At 42.0% G+C, this 18,437-nt stretch overlaps 1 protein-coding gene and 1 pseudogene across 3 annotated transcripts in view; both read right to left on the reverse strand.

Moving 5' to 3' along the window:
• The window catches only part of LOC126424764 (putative mediator of RNA polymerase II transcription subunit 12), a 454,189-nt gene that overhangs the window by 299,296 nt on the left and 136,456 nt on the right, over nucleotides 1–18,437 (reverse strand). The window lies entirely within an intron of this gene.
• LOC126425612 (5S ribosomal RNA) lies at nucleotides 3,429–3,546 on the reverse strand (annotated as a pseudogene).

Genomic DNA, 18,437 nt, shown 5'->3' on the forward strand with positions numbered 1-18,437 from the left:
CTGCCATGTGTAGGTCTGTGCTGTGACATGTAGCTATCATCAACACAGTCGGACTGCACACCAACAACCACTACCTGATGGCCTAGTAAACAGATTGCCTTCACTCTGCTATTGCTTCGACAAGACTGAACAATCTGAGGCCCTCCGAACTCTGTGCCACTGGGGTACAATGCCAGCAGAGGCGCCGTCCCATCCACTGCACCAGCTTATCACACAATCCTGACTCGGCAACAGGTGGCTGCTCAGAATGTGCCGATAGTCAATACTGCTCCCTGCCAAGTTGGCTCTTTGGGAAGTGCTATAGCGGCGCGTCCACACTAACGTGCCTGGGTTCAGAGTTCACCACCAGTCACGTATCACCACCTTATCACTGGTACGCTGCACTACATCAGTTTACAATTAGCAACAAAGAACATTGGCAACACTTGGCTGCCTCCATCATCTACTTCTCCACACACCTCCACCATACTAACACTCCCCAATACCACTGCTTTTGATATCAGAAGTGGGATAGTGCAAGCGGAAACATAGTGCTAATGAACACAGCAATGGTGGTTGAAAATGTACAACATCAGCAAATTTCAGTAGCAGCAACTGCACGTTTTACATCACTTGCAGCATGCTTGTACCCATAAGCTGGTCTTCTTCCTGCTGTCCTGTTCCCATTATGTCAGGGATAGATACAGTTACTGTACCTGGGAAGGGGGCTGAGGGATGAACTGCTAACATCGGTTGTGTGTACCCGAAGTAATTTTCCTGGACATGCAATACTGCAAGCCACATCGCAATTATAGTACTCTGGTTATGCTGACAGAAAGGGCAATATTCCATGCAGTACAGAGAAAACGGATGGGTAAGGTAAGGAAGGCTATGCATGCCGAGAAAATTAAGGTCAATGTAATTAATATATAAATACAAACACAGGTTGTTGTAAACTGAGAAGTAGAAATTTATTACTCTGTACTAGTGCACATGTGGGTATACAAAGAAGAGTGAGTGCTATAAACGGTTGAAAATGTTTTAGGAAGGATAATCATTAGCTAACAAAATGTATAATCTGGTAGTATGACGACCAACAGGGCAATAGTTTGTGGATACTATTTGATGCTAATAAGGTAGATATAAATAGTGGTTCAAAGCTGAAAAGCAGCATATCGACCAAGTGTCACAATAGTACCGCACAGTTAGTGTTTCCTGTCTTTGCATCATGTGTGACTGACTCAAAGCAGCAAGGCATTTAGATGCAAAGACTGTGAGACGAATAATTAGTAGCAATGTCATCAATTAAACCACTCCATGTCCCTTGAGGAACTGATAGCAGAAAATCTGCCCAAGGAACATGTGCAAGCTGTCTCCCGCTAGACTGGCCACCTGAGCCAGGATGCTGTCATGCCATGCTGACTCAGTAACAACTCCCACTCAGAAAACAGTGTTAGCCAATGCCATTCGCTGGCGAGCTGCCTCTCCAGTGATGCGTTAGCATCGGCGCGCCTGGGTGCAGGATTCGACGTCAATCGTTTGTCATCTACTTACAGTTTTCTGCCATTCTGCAATAGGTTTCTTTAGATTAACAACAAAGAACTTTGGCACCATCTGGCTACTCCCCGACACCATTATATACATTAATATTATATAATTTACTATAAATGTTATACTTAATACTGTTCACATTGTTCTAAGCACAATCGTGTCTCCTGTTCATGGAATGTTCATATCCTGCAATAGCTCTGTGGCTATCTATTTTGTACATAGTTCCAGAAAAATCTTTAATGTAATTACAGTACCCAGGACACTAGGAAGAATAATGTCTGGTTTACCATCGTTAAAATACGCTATTTTTGTCTTAAGTAATAATTTCAGAATCAAATGAATTATTCCTGATTTTAAAATTATTTTTCGCTGTTTAATTGACTTAATACAACAACAATGAAGGATTGTGTGTCCGACTTGATGTAAAACACTTTTTTCCCCTCCTCCTTTCCCGAAATAGTTTCAGCAACAATATCGCTATGCTCAGTGGGGTTTTCCTTGTGCTAAGAACATGCAAAATTAGCATCGTTATAAACATTACAAAACATTATTATATGGATAATATTTGCTTCCAAATACTGTAGTCTGTGAATAGTTTTAAAGTGTCCTATTTACTTCAGCTTGCAGCACGTTTGTTGCCGTTATTTCCGGGATATTTTCTGTGTTTTGTTGTTTCATCGGCTTACAGCATATCATCTACAACTGTATGAGCGGCTGTTATTAACAAATATAAAAAAGTGAACTTATATTCGTCAGCTTTATTTTACTGGCAATTGCGGTAATGTTGTGGATACAGTTTTGATCCACCAACCTCGTGCACATCAAAACTGTATCCACGACACCACTGCAATTCCCAACAGTATAACGCTGACGTATATAATTTCACTTTCTCATATTTGTTGGTAACAGCCGCTCATGATGTTGCAGATGACATGCTATACCCCGAAGAAACGACAAAACACAGAAAATTTGCCGGAAGTAACGGCAACAAATATGGAAGCCATGGTCTAACAAATAAGATATTATCAAACTATTCACAGATACAATATTTGGAACCAAACAATACTCACGTAATAATTTTTTGCAAAAGCGTTTATTATGATACTAGTTTTGCAAGTTTTTAGAAAAAAGAAAAATCCGCTGATGATGGTACTGTTGCTGAAACTAGTTTGAGAAACTAAATAAATAAAACAAAAGTGTTTTAGATCAAGGCGGACCCACAACACTACATTGTTGTCTTTATGCAAATATGGACCGATTGAAGAGTTTGATGATAAAATGACTGACTTAATACACGTTTAATTAAAGTTCTATAGAGCAGAAAAAGCCTTTCCCCTCAGTATAACATTAGAATGTATTTTAAATACACTGACTATACTAAAAAATTTCTGTTTCTGTGCTGTATTAGTGACCAATTCGAAAACTTGTAGACGGACGTTTTTGGCACTGACATCTGAACAGTACAACAAAAGCAAAATTTCTAGACGAAAAGTATGTGTGTACTTTATTCAACATTAATAGTTTGTCCCACGTTTTTATTAGAAACCATTAAGGTGATTTGGTTCTGAGATACCTGCAACAGATTCTACGAAATATGAAGATCATCATTCAGTTCATCCTCAGGTTAGCTGAATATGTATCACACTGAAACTAGATCATACATGCCATATAACAAGTGCCATTGAGGCATACTTAGCACTCCGTCTTCAGGCCACAAGTGGCCCCATCGGGACCATCCGACCGCCGTGTCATCGTCAGTTGATGATGCGGATAGGAGAGGAGTGTGGTCAGCACACCGCTCTCCCGGTCGTTTTGATGCTTTTCTTTGACCGGAGCCGCTACTATTAGGTCGAGTAGCTCCTCAATTGGCATCACGAGGCTGAGTGCACCCAGAAAAATTGCAACAACGCATGGCGGCCCGGATGGTCACCCATCCAAGTGCCGGCCACGCCCGACAGCGCTTAACTTCGGTGATCTCACGGAAACCGGTGTAGCCACTGCGGCAAGGTCGTTGCCGAGGTATACTTAGGATACCTCAATATTGCAGCATTAGAGGCAAAAGCGAAAAGCATAATGTTTCCATTGTATCACTGGAATAGAAAAATTTAGTTTTTTGTGTGCTGTAATAAAAAAGATATAGAACGCTGACAAAGGACCACGTCATGATGACACTGCTACAAAAAGTGCACCCCAGAGTTCTTTGACGGGCGACTTCTTTCCCTTCATGTACCGGTATGTCAACAGATTAACACTCATTGTAGACGAGAATCTTTGTAAGAGCAGGTAATAATACAATTTTAGTAATATGGGACACGATACACCTAATGATAGGGGCAGCTGAGCTGCAATTGTAGAAGGTAATAAAATTTTAGTAACACAGCAAACGATACACCTACGGGGGATAGCTGATCAGTAACTACAACAGATTTTTTTCTTGTATACTATTCGATGAATAATGGGAATCTATCCAAAAGAATGGATTCCTCATCATGAAAGTAGAAAGTAGAAGGTATAAGAATTTTTGGGCTTGAGGATTAACATTTAGCAACGCCCCCCCCCCCTCCCCCCCCCCCCCCCCCCACACACACACACACACACACACACGCTCCTAAGTTTCACGCGCGATGAAATAAGGTGTCGAGTCGACAATATGGCTGCTTTTCCAGACTGTGAAATAAACAGGGGTAATCAAAATTCAACTAAAATTTTACGAACCAATTCGTCTCATACTCGTTATTCACGGTCCTGTCGACCACATTTCCTGCGAGGTTTTCCGTGCTCCCAAATGCATCAACAAAGGGTGTGTATTCTCAGATCGGGTTTTGTTGCTGCAAACATCACGCAGGTGACTGCATACACGTACGTAATTTTTTTCAGAGTTGTTTCTTACGAATCCATACTGGTTTCACGTGGCACACATAGATATTGGAAGATAACATTTTTTGAATAGAAGAACGTCGACTGCCTGTATTTCGCATTTTTCGGCTTCTATTTCCGGCGCCTATTTCGGAGTAAAAGCTCCATCATAACGGCTTCCAAACTTTAATTAAAGCTTTTCGTCATGTGCAGATGAAGCACTGTCGCACCTGCACACTGCGGGAATCTGCTTCACTGGTGGTCTACGGTAAAATTACCCTAAACTGGTGGGTTTCCACAGCACATTTATCATTGGGGAGGGGAAAAATGTATGAAAACACTGGAAAACTACTACAAGAGTAATTTGAGTCTTATCGTCAGCTTGTCGATGATTTGTGTCGACTCAATACCAAGCCATTTAGAGATATTTCACTATAAATCTCCAAAGTAGCAGATTATTGCATTTGTCCACGTGCGACTGCTAGAACAGCTCATGACAAAAAGACTCAGGTGAATCTCGCAAACTTTGATGATAGAGCTTCCATTCGATATACATATCGAGGCAAAAGAGTAATGATCAAAACGGAATTTCGAGCTCTATACCCGTCCCTGTACAAAATGATGATGAATTAAAGTATTCCCCTTCTGGCAAAAACACAATTTTATTATTTCTTTAATTCCCAAAGGTGTTTCACCACAATTGTGGCACCCACAGTGTCTGTTAATCGTTTGTTTGTTTACACTAATTGTGCCCAGATTGCCAGGGAAATCAGCCACAAGTCTAAATTAATACGACGTATCATCAATGCTGGTGAAATCTGATAACATATCATCCAGAATTCGTCAACGACCGCAGGAAAGCGTAATTCTGAACAGAAAAAACAACAGCGACACATTTAGCAGGTAATGAAAACCAAGTACTGATCAGGAGAGGTCAACTACAGTAATGATTACGTGCTGTATTGATTTAGACTTATGGCTGACCTCTATTGTCAGCCACAGAGCACACACAATGTAATAAAACGTAACAATAAAAAAAACGCTGAAGATGCCACAACTACGGCGAAACATGTTTCGGGTTAAACAACAGAGAAAGCTGTGCCCTTGCAAGAAAGCGGACCCTCTTTAAATTCATTATGTACACATCAAATGTAGATGCGTGTTTAATTTCTGTAAAGAAACGAAATCTGCACTCAAACCCCGTCGTTAATAGTTTTTGGAACTAAGCAAATTGTAGAAATGGAGTAAATTGTAAAACGCGGGAAAGAGGGCAAACAATAATGTATAGGGATTGCGCGCCGTCTTTGTATTGAATATCAGTCATTATTACAAACATTATGCCTGGAACAACTGGGTAGAAATAATGGCATTTGTAGCAACACACAACGTCGTACTACGTTGATGGCTTCTACAGATTATCGTATACTAAAAGAGACTTACCGCGTGGAACTTTCGCCGACGTAGCGTATACGAATGCACTGCTCGAAACACTGACAAAACTTGCGAGGACATCTCGGATGAAACAACGAAAACTGTTTACGTTCGTCTTCTGTTTTTCACAGACAGTGCGTGACAGCTTCTGGCGTGATACGGAATGGTAAAAAAGAAAAGAAATAATGTAAAGATAAAAATATTAATAACCGAGAAAATGTAACAATTGAAAAAGTTACTGTTGTGGAGAAAATTATAATTTCGTGCTCCGTAACAGCACGGAATATTTGAATGAAGCACTGATAATAGGCGCTAAGATTTTTGTAGAGTAGAAAAACGTGTGGATTCGACGTAAAATTACGTGTTTCTAACACGAGATGGCAAAAATAATTCTCTTATCTTGTCCATAAATGTATTCTGCCCTACAGCAACATGTATCTCTGAAACACAGCAAAGATATAGCAGCAGTATTCTACATTCTTTGAGTATGTGCATTCTTTTTTTCCCGCTCCATGTCTACTGCCAGTACACTTTTCGACGTTTCGCCTCTTGCTACAGTGAAACTATTTCTATACCTTACAGTGACGCTACATTACGTAAGTGCCTATACCAAAAAATCTTTCATCTCTGTCAAAATACAGCAGTAAGTAAAGAATTACGTTATTTTGTTGCGCGTTACCAATATCAATCGGATTGGTTTGCATTTCCTTCATTCGTTATTTCACTTCCTAAATGTGTAGCGTTACTCAGTTTTATAACGTTAATAGCGTCACAATATGTCCACACTGCTGTTTAACTCAACTCCATGCATATACCGCTATGATTCGATATCAATACAAGTAACTGAAAACAATATGATACGCACCATTTATTGAAACGCAACAGAACTTCAATGTAATTAACATACGAGAGTCACTCTAAAAGTAAAGAACGTTCGCTTATTCACACCTTTTTATTCGATACAATGGAAGAAAAGCTATTTCACAACAATTTTTGATATCTTAGATATTTTTCCAAGTAGCCGCTATTCAAATTTAAAGCAAAGTTCTCATTCAAAATGGCCGAAAATACGATTTTTATTGCCATTTTAAAAGGTATGTGTGTCTAGAATGTTGGGACGGGACGGTTTTTTAATCGTTGGGTTACGAAAGTTTCTACAGCAGTGTCACGGACGCCGTAAGACGCTCTAAACCGGAGATGCCCAGCTTAGGTAGAAAACTGGTATAGCCGAGCCGTGACACAGGTTCACAAAATGATTCATACTGCAGTAGGCATGCAAACATATTCAACGTGTGCAGGCTGCCGAACGCAGCATATACAGCTCTGCCAGAAGAACGAGGAAGGAACAATTCAAGTTTGGAGGAAGGGTTAATAAACGGTCCTGGAATTAGAGACTAAACATAAGAAACAAAAACATTTTTTTGGTCCAAACATAATTTTTTGTTTTACTATATTGGATTAGCCATTTTTTATTTTGAAAATCTAACTTCAGATTTGTGTTCAGCGACGTCAAAAACATATAGCCGTAAAGAGTGAAACCAAGTCCCAAAAATCGAACTCTAATAAGTTAGTTATCACCATATCGATAATTTAAGATTATTTCATTGTGGTTAGGTATAAGCACCAATAAATGTAATGTAGTGTCGACTAATGTTATCCATTTTTGATTTCGGATAACTCCTAAGGGGCTACGCTGCCCGCAATCTGTGTACTTCAAACCCGCACGCCCTTCGCCAAACCATAATTACGGACGCCATTCTTTTGTATTGAAAATCTAAAATGAAGTTCAAAGTATGATCAATCATAATCACCGAACAGATCCTTTGTACGTCTCTCCATTGTCTCAAAAAGAAATTCCAGAGCCGGCCGAAGTGGCCGTGCGGTTAAAGGCGCTGCAGTCTGGAACCGCAAGACCGCTACGGTCGCAGGTTCGAATCCTGCCTCGGGCATGGATGTTTGTGATGTGCTTAGGTTAGTTAGGTTTAACTAGTTCTAAGTTCTAGAGGACTAATGACCTCAGCAGTTGAGTCCCATAGTGCTCAGAGCCATTTGAACCATTTTTAAGAAATTCCAAACTTTGCCTATTTTTTTTCCCATTTCAATGAGAACCTGGCATAAAAGGATTCGTCGTAACACTTCGCAAGTTTGTATATCCTCTGCACACGGAGCTGTCACCATGCTGAACCAGTCACTTACGTCCTTTTTGATTTCGTTTTCATTTCCGTGGGGCTACCTTCCCAAAAGATTTCAGTTTCGGACAAATATCGTAGGTCTAATTACTCGGGGTCAAGTCTGGGCTATAGGGCAGATGCTGGAAAATTGGCCACTAATCCTGCAGTAGTCGCATGCTACCTGGCAATGTGCACGAATTTACTTTTTCCTTTCCTTTTAATCTTTTTGGAGCTACTAATCACATCGCTCGAGTACCCTCCTCCTATCGGTACTTACCACGTTACTCATTTGTTTCATTTGGACTCGGGTGGAATGGTCGACAATTGTGGACTGGCAGGACCCACGCAAGCATTGGCGTTAGATATAATTTGCATTGTTGCCCTTCAGGAGCAACAGTAAAAGGGGAGCCATTGTAGACATATTATAGTTTATTCTCAAGGGGTTTCCCGTTATTGCAGTATTACTTTCTGTTAATTACATCGTTTCGTTAGGTACAGGTTAGTTAATTATTATACTTATACATTTCTGCAGTATTGAATGCCACTTTAATTCACAAAGTCACGTAAGCGCCCAGATTGTTCAAATATGTTTGCCTTTAGAAAATCTTGTACCACTTTATCATATATTCCTAAGAAGGACAAAAAATATGCTACTTGTACCCACTCTCCACCGTGATGGCAGCGATGACGAAGAGATGGGTAAAGCAGAAATGATAGTTATGTGCGACAAGAAGGAAAGTGTAGACATGTGTGACAAGTTCCGTGCTATCTGCATTGCTCAAGACACACTCGCCAGTGGCCTACGGTCAGTACTTTATTTTCTACTGAATTCCGGTAAGTCTTCTGCTAAGAACCCAGACAGCTGCACCTGTTGGCTTATTAGCTTTTTTCAAAACGCCTGCAAATCCAGGCTGCCATTAAAATTTAAACATCTGCTTGTTGATTTTAAAATCTATTTTTATCGCCTTGGGCACCGACAGTCTGCAGTGACAACTAACTTTACGAAACATGGGGCGACTACTGCGCGGTTAAATTGTCGAAGCCAGTCGTTTAATGCAGCAGAATGACAGCGAGCGTTATCGTCAAGGACTACAATGCCGTCTACGCAGTTTCTTTTCGACGGCGCGGCGTAGTCACAGTCTCTCCTCTACGCGAAAGGTCGAGGAGTAGAAGCATTTCGATCTCAGAATACAGTGAGAACCTTTCAGGTGATCAGAATTTGTTTCACTTTTTCTTTCTGTGTGGCGGGGTTGTGAATGTCTGCATTGACTGTTGCTTTGTTTCTGGATTTTTGTCGTTGTTGCGAAATGAAGGTCTCATCGCCACTAACAATCCGGTAAGCAACCGATCGTACCATTAACTACGAGGTGACTTTAGGCGTAAATCATATGAACTTAGCAATTTTAAATTATGTAACTTTATTTTGACAATTATTTAAGTGTTGTTTAAATAATCCTAATTGATTTTATTGCGCTAAATAAAGCCTGCAGTATTTTATTTTTATCATACAAAATTAAACACTTTGGTGAGGATTTTTAAGCAGATTTAGAATGTTACTTACAGTTTTTGATGTTGTGGTGTTTTTTTCCTTCGTTTCTGTCGAGGTAACATGCTTATTTCTTTCGCTTTTGTCTTTACACATGAATTTTCTATCATTTGTTCGCCAAGTGCAGTGTTTTCGCCGCCATTAGAGATAGAGAGAGACAGTTATGGAGAGGCATGTAAATGTATGGTGCGCAAAATGGGGAGGGAGAAATTTAATTTTACAGGCTAATCATCTGCGATTTTGAGGTGTATGCTATTTATACAGTTGTTCTATTGTGGCAAGGGTTTCTTCCACATTGAAGTGAATTCGTTTCCTTCCTTAGGCTATTGAATTTGGGATACAACAGTTTTCTTCTGTTGCTAATTTTTGGTATGAGCTGTTACTACTTTAAAGAATTCTTACGTCGGTTTGTACACTATGTGATCAAAAGTATGACACCTGGCTGAAAATGACGAGTATGGTGTTGGCCCACCCTTAGCCTTGATGACAGTTTCCACTCTTGCAGGCATACGTTCACTCGGGTGCTGGAAGGTTTCTTTGGTAATGGCAGCCCATTCTTCACGGAGTGTTGCACTGAGGAGAGGTATCGATGTCGGTCGGAGGGGCCTGGCACGAAGTCGGCGTTCCAAAACATCCCAAAGGTGTTCTATTGCATTCAGGTCAGGACTCTGCGCAGGGCAGTCCATTACAGGGACATTATTGTCGTCTAACCATTCCGCCACAGGCCGTGCATTATGAACGGGTGCTAGATCGTGTTGAAAGATGCAATCGCCATCCCCGAATTGCTCTTCAACAGTGGGAAGCAAGAAAGTGCTTAAAACATCATTGTAGGCCTGTGCAGTGATAGTGCCATAAAAAAACAAAAAAAATGGATCAACTGGCTCTGAGCACTATGGGTCTTAACATCTGAGGTCATCAGTCCCCTAGAACTAAGAACTACTTAAACCTAACTAACCTAAGGACATCACACACATCCATGCCCGAGGCAGGATTCGAACCTGCGACCGTAGCGGTCGCGCGGTTCCAGACTGAAACGCCTAGAACCGCTCGGCCACACCGGCCGTCCACGCAAAACAACAAGGGGTGTAAGTCCCCTCCATGAAAAACATTTCCACGCCATAACACCACCGCCTCCGAATTTTACTGTTGGCACTACACACGCTGGCAGATGACGTTCACCGGGCAATAGCCGTACCCACTCCCTGCCATCGGATCGCCACATTGTGTACCTTGATTCGTCACTCCACACAACGTTTTTCCACTGTTCAGTCGTCCAATGTTTACGCACCTTACACCGGAGGCGTTTGGCATTTGCCGGCGTATGTGTGGCTTATGAACAGACGCTCGACCACGATATCCAAGTTTTCTCACCTCCCGCCTAAGTGTCATAGTACTTGCAGTGGATCCTGATTCAGTATGGAATTCGTGTGTGATGGTATGGATACATGTCTGCCTATTACACATTATGACCCTCTTCAACTGTCGGCGGTCTCTCTCAGTCAACAGATGAGGTCGGCCTGTACGCTTTTGTGCTGTACGTGTCCCTTCAGGTTTCCACTTCACTATCACATCGGAAAAAGTGGACCTTAGGGTGTTTAGGAATTGGAAATCTCGCGTACAGACTTATGACACAAGTGGCACCCGATCACCTGACCACGTCCGAAGTACACGAGTTCCGCGGAGCGCCCCATTAAACTCTCTCACGATGTCTTAATGACGACACAGATCGCTGATAAGAGTACCTGGCAGTAGGTGACATCACAATGCACGTAATATTATCAAAACGTATGTATTTTGGTGTGTCCGGATATTTTTGATCACACAGTGTATGTTCGTTGGTTGGTGATTCTGTGCTATCCCCTTCAGAACTGCATACGATCAGCCTCTAAAATTAAATTCCCTTCTCCCCATATCGCACATCATTCATTCTACGTGCCTATCGACAGCTCTCTCTCTCTCTTTCTTTCTTGGACACACACACACACACACACACACACACACACACACACACACACACACACACGCACGAGAACTAAACACCAAACACTTAAACATTTAAAATTCGCGCTCCACATTACAAAAAACGTGCCACGAAACACATCAAACACAGCCACAACACCTAATGGCGGCTATAATTCTGTGCTTGGCGAACAACCGTAGAAAATGTGTATGCAACGACAAAATCCAAAGAAGTAACCATGTTACTCTCAACAGAAACAAAAGAAAAAAAAACACCATAACATCAAGAACTGTAACACGCTAAATAATGCGATACATAGTGGTTCTCAGTCGGAATGCAAAATAAAAACTAAAATAACGTTTTCTGTTTGCAGATGACAAGCTGAGCAGAACTGTGATCACTAGCTATTGCAAAATCGTTGCCTTATTCGCCTATTTATTTATCTGTGTCACTGACATTTTTCTTTATCGACGGACCAATGATTTCATCAAACTTAGTATTGACACATTCCTGCGAAAACATTTTGTGCTATACTGAAGGAAACTGGTACTTAGTACACGACACGCGACCTGGGAAACCCAAGACGTGGAAAGACAAGATGATGATAATGAGAACGACAATAAAACATTGTACGGCTGGTGACTGAAGGATGGTACGACGGGTATAAAAGCATTCCAAATAAACAGAGCGACTGTTCCCAGTCGCTGTTATCGGCATACTGGTGCCAAAAATTAGGAAGGCTAAGCGTAAGTAAGAGCGGCACGAGGGGATGGCTGGGTGATGCGGTGAGGAGGGGGGGGGGGGGGGGGGGGGGAGCATCGCTCAGCTCGTCGCATCAAAACCTTTATGTTTACAATGTTCCTCGAAACAATCTCTTTCAAGGGTCGATCCACCAAAGAAATATTTCAGCATCGCCATAGATCTAGCTCATTTGTCTACCACATGCGTGGTAAATGTAATGGGATCGTGAACCTTCTGATGGCGAGGACATCGGCCATATTCCTTGTTCTATAACAGCACACGCCAGACGTAGGAGTTAACAATAGTGTAGGAAAAAGATAGATTGCTACTTACCGTAAAGATGATACGCTTAGTTGCTGACATGCTCAATTAAAAGAGACTTAAACATATTAGCTTTCGGCCACAGCCTTCGTCAGATAAACGTGTCATCTTTAGGATAAGTAGCAATCTATTTTTTCCTATATTGTTGATATTCCTACCTGTAGTTTCCATTGTCTGAAAGTAGGAGCTTATTGTGTTGTGGAAATAGCCCGCGAAACGGAGCTTTCTATTGTTGTAGCTGCCTTGAAGATCGCTTTAAAACAATAATACGCTACAAATATTCCTTGGGTGATTCAGATATTGTCTACTGGCTATATGGCAGCAGGAGATTTTTGTCTTGGGAAGTGGAAGTGCGCACCTGGAAAATTTTCAACAACGCAAATGTCGGTAACTCTTTGTAATAAATTCATTGTGGCATTGATGTGTATAATGAGGATCGCTGCAGTGTGAGTCCGTTAATCTGACAATTACGTCCACAATGGTTGTAACCACAAGTGAAAAATTAGCATATAGAAACCAGTGGGTTTCTTTTGTAAAAATTGAATGTTCAGCAATGGCACCACCAGACATCAGGAATTACACCAAGTGCTCTATTACAGTAATTTAGGAAATCATCCCAGAACAGCCGAGAACTGGATAGGTTTTCGTTTTACCGCAAACATTTACCTGATACATTGCTCCGTGCAGAAAACTGGGCAGTTACCGGTAAACCATCTGCAAATACATAAGGAAAGTCTTACCTTCTAATGTGAAGAACAAGTTCTGGAACAAGATGTTGCAATTTGTGAAGAGGACGCCAGCACTCCATCAAGTTGCTCAGATGTGAAATGCAGAACAGCTCAACATTTGATCATAGACAATACTTCCCAACCCAACAAGGTTTCTTCGACTGATCATAAATTTATTAGAAGCACCTTGAACGTTGTATATGAATTGAAATGGTCGAGTTACACGTCCAAAATAGAGGATGTTTGACGAGGAATAGTAAACATTTTAGGAGGCGGTAGTACACACAAATTCGAATAAAACGTTTAATGTAATATGTATTGAATATTTATTCGGTAATGAGGTAGAACTGTTTGAATATAACCCACGCAAAAACTCACAGAACGTGTTAAACAAAGCCAAATGATAAACAGATTTTCATAAACTCGACCTCCGACTTCAATGCACCTTGAGTTCCCATGACGACATCACGTATAGACATTCGTGATATTATCTTGTCTTGTTTTATGAGGACAACACTATTCATGATGAGACTGCCTTTTCTTGGTAGAAGTCGCCTTTCAGTCGACCCCACAGGCAGATATCTAAAAGGCTGCAGGCTGGAAAGCTCGGTGGCCAAGAAACGTGACCATTTCTGCTCATCCAACAACCAGGGAATTTAGGTTTCGACGATGTCTCACGTGACGACTGAAATGACCAGAGGCCTAGGCATGCTGGAAGAACATATCCATTCTTGAAATCACACAAACCTGTCCCGGTAATCCTGGAAGCTCGTTAAAAACAAGTCTGAACAACATAACCCTAACACACCAAAACGTCCAACACTACACTACACAGTTATAGAGCAGTGTTTCTGAAAATATGTCTCCACTGAGGCTTGTCGGTTTTCAGTAACTGTATCTTGAAACTCTTCCATTTGGCCCGTGTTTGCACAGAATTGTGAGTTTGCCTCGCTGCAAACACTTATTGTTATTTATGTCGTTACTCATTCCCCAAACTAGTTTCAGCGACAAACATCGCCGTCATCAGAGGGTGCTTTAAATCTAAAACAGCACAGTTGTACAGATAGTGTAACACATTATTATATTTGTTCTGTTTGTTTTTTCAATGTAGTTCTCTGTGGATACTTTCATACTACCTTATTTGTTATACATTGTCGCTCTTTGCGGCATATTTCCTGTGCTTTCTCCTGTTGCCGCTTTTCTCGGCATACACCATGTCATCTACACCTGTGTGGGTGGCTGTTAGTAGACAATTACTAAAACGTGAACTTACGTATGTCAGAGTTACACTATTGGGATTGCGGACTTGTGTACTAGGCTGTTACTTAGGTTGTCCTGTACTCACGTTCGTGGGACTGAATGCAGCTAATTTTATACACAGAAAATCAAAACTTTCACACTTTGTTTACGATCAAAAACATTACGGCATCTTGCGTGTGTGTGCTTTCTGTTTTGCGTCCTGCTACACACTAACATACAATAGAAAAGAAATCACACCGAATTGGAAACATCTTGAAAAAGCAAGGGCCAGCCTGTGTGGCCGAGAGGTTCTAGGCGCTTCAGTCTGGAACCACGCGACCGCTACGGTCACAGGTTCGAATACTTGGGCGTGGATGTGTGTGATGTCCTTAGGTTAGTTAGGTTTAAGTAGTTCCAAGTTCTAGGGGACTGATGACCTCACATGTTAAGTCCCATAGTGCTCAGAGCCATTTGAACCATTTTTTAAAAAGCACGGGATCCCAGTAACATTCAGATCAAACAACCAAGTTCAAAAAAGGCTTAGACCAGACAAAAGCACCGCAGATAAATTCAGCAATCCTGGAATATGCCAACTCACATGTAACTCCTGTCAGGTCCAGTACATAGGACAAACAAGCACAGAGCACACGAGAGCTCTAAAGAGTGACAGCACACATTCCACTTAAGCAGAATACCTAATGAACAAAAACCATAACCCCAATAACATCGAAAGCGATCTACACAACCTGAAAAACAGGAACAGTCTATACCGACAACTAACAATAGAAGAAAATTAACTAACACAACACTTTGCAACAACACACTCTTTACCGCTCTGAGAGAGCTAACACAGAACACAAAGCGCACACACACGCAAAAGAACCACTCCCCCATCACACAGAGAGACACAAATAAGGAACAGAAGTCGTAGAACTTGCAAGTTAGCCTAAGGTGGCGGCAGTTCTCCGTCTGCCAAACGACTAAAAAGTCGCGACCACAACATCCACGAGGTGCCACGTTTATTAGTAGCACAAGGAATCGTTAAACAGTGGCCCGGCCCCTGTGTGCATCACGTAATGTGTTGACTAACTTGACTAAAAATTAATTTCATTCCTTCAAACCCACAACAAAATAAATGACATCGTAGGGAATGACAATGGGTGTGGTTGAAAAAACAAACATATAAACAGAAACTTAAGCTGTATGACATTTCATTAACACGAACTCAGGTTGGTTGGCAAAAGGAGATGAACCCACGACCGCCGGTGATTGTCTCACGTCCGCGAAAATATTGAAGTCTGGACAAGTTTACAACTAACTGCTCTCTCCGTAGAAACGGAAGAGCTCTAGCGTCTACTCCGCGATGGTCGAGAAGCAAATTCCCCCCGATGTTCTTGAGTAAGCCTATCATGGCCCAGCAATGGTTACCGTGCCAATCATGTTTTCCAGCAAGGAGACCCGATTTTCCTCACCCAGTCACTGCAGTGCAGTACACATTCTGTTCTCCGATAAAACAGCACACACTGCATGGAGCTCCTGCAGCCAAATTCTTGGCGCATTTCACAAGACAAGGGGAGCTTCCTAATGAAAAAAAGCTCAGCCTCGTCCTTAAAACGATTTAGTGGCGCGGTTTTGGCGAGGCGCGGCGGCATCTAAGAAACGCCACATCCGGAGAAATTCGTCTTCCCCTCTCACAAGGTGCCCTGCTCTTGCAAAAAACACGCCGCTTTACCTGGATCCGCACAGGAGATGAGGAGACCAGACTGCCACTCCACGTCAGCGCTCTAACACAGCGGTTGCCCGGCGCCAGGATCCCCGGCGCATCTAGTTTCTAAAGAAGTGTCATTTCGCATCCAGCCACGCCATTCCCACCCTTTTGCTTCGGCCGCTACCCGCTGCTTGCCCAAAGTTCTAAAGCTGCCCCTAATGCAACGGTCACCTCCAGAGTGCAAAAATCGGCCTCTACAAGGTGGTCCAGTCGTCGTGACCGGGCCAAATACCAAACTAAATAAGCGTCAAACGAAAAAACTACAAAGAACGCAACTTGTCTAGCTTGAAGGGGAAACCAGATGGCGTTATGGTTGGCCCGCTAGATGGCGCTGCCATAGGTCAAACGGATATCAACTGCGTTTTTAAAAATAGGAACCCCCACTTTTTACTACAGATTCGTGTACTACGAAAAGAAATATGAATGTTTTAGTTGGACCACTTTTTTTGCTTTGTGATAGATGGAGCTGTAATAGCCACAAACATATGGCTCATAATTTTAGACTAGCAGTTGGTAACAGGTAGGTTTTTTAAATTAAAATACAGAAAGTAGTACGTTTGAACATTTTATTTCGGTTAAAAATTAAAAGGAAGGTCAGACAACTTGAAACCAGTGACTGAGTTTAATGTGTACAGCACCGAAGATGATCACTATGTGATCGAAAATCCATTCTGCTGTCAATAAAACATCAATACTACGACCAACGCTCACCTTCCTTTTAATATAACATATATGGTCGTGGTGCACACAGCACTCCATGGAGTCGCCAATCAATTTTATTTAGGTTGATCCAATGTGATACATGTACCTTTGTGAACTTATCATTTCTGAGAACGCCTGCAGTTACAGCGTGGTTACCTGTAAATACCACATTAATGCAATAAATGCTAAAAATAATGTCCGTCAACCTCAATGCATTTGGCAATATGTGTAACAACATTCCTCTCAACAGCGAGTAGTTCGCCTTCCGTAATGTTCGCACATGCATTGACAACGCGCTGACGCATGTCAGGCGTTGTCGGAGGATCACGATAGCAAATATCCTTCAACTTTCCCCACAGAATGAAATCCGGGGACAGATCCGGTGAACGTGCGGGCCATGGTATGGTCCTTCCACGACCAATCCACCTGTCATCAAATATCCTATTCAGTACCGCTTCAACCGCACGCGAGCTATGTGCCGGACATCCATCATGTTGGAAGAACATCACTGTCATGCAGTGAAACATCTTCTAGTAACATCGGTAGAACATTACGTAGGAAATCTGCATACATTGCACCATTTAGGTTGCCATCGATAAAATGGGGGCCAGTTATCGTTCCTCCCATAATACCGCATCATACATTAACCCGCCAAGGTCGCTGATGTTCCACTTGTCGCAGGCATCGTGGATTTTACGTTGCTCAATAGTGCATATCATGCCGGTTTACGTTACCGCTGATGGTGAATGACGATTCGTTGCTAAACAGAACGTGCAAAGAATCTGTCATCGTCCCGTAATTTCTCTTGTGCCCAGTGGCAGAACTGTACACGACGTTCAAAGTCGTCGCCATGCAATTCCTGGTGCATAGAAATATGGTATGGGTGCAATCGATGTTGATGTAGTATTCTCAACACCGACGTTTTTGAGATTCCCGATTCTCGCACAATTTGTCTGCTACTGATGTGCGGATTAGCCGCGACAGCAGCTAAAAGACCTACTTGGGCATCATCATTTGTTGCAGGTCGTGGTTGACGTGTCACATGTGGCTGAACACTTCCTGTTTCCTTAAATATCGTAACTATCCGGCGGTCCGGACACTTGGATGATATCGTCCAGGATACCCAGCAGCATACATAACACACGCCCGTTGGGCATTTTGGTCACAGTAGCCATACATCAACACGATATCGACCTTTTCCGCAATTGGTAAACGGTCCATTTTAACACGGGTAATGTATCACGAAGCAAATACCGTCCGCAATGACGGAATGTTACATGATACCACGTACTTATACGTTTGTGACTATTACAGCGCCATCTGTCACAAAGCGAAAAAAGTGGTCCAACTAAAACATTCATATTTCTTTACGTACTACACGAATATGTAATAAAAAATGAGGCTTACTATTTTTTAAAAAACGCAGTTGCTATCTGTTTGACCT

The sequence above is a fragment of the Schistocerca serialis genome, chromosome 10 (genome assembly GCF_023864345.2).
Source record: "Schistocerca serialis cubense isolate TAMUIC-IGC-003099 chromosome 10, iqSchSeri2.2, whole genome shotgun sequence".
In the NCBI taxonomy this organism is placed as follows: Eukaryota; Metazoa; Arthropoda; class Insecta; order Orthoptera; family Acrididae; genus Schistocerca; species Schistocerca serialis.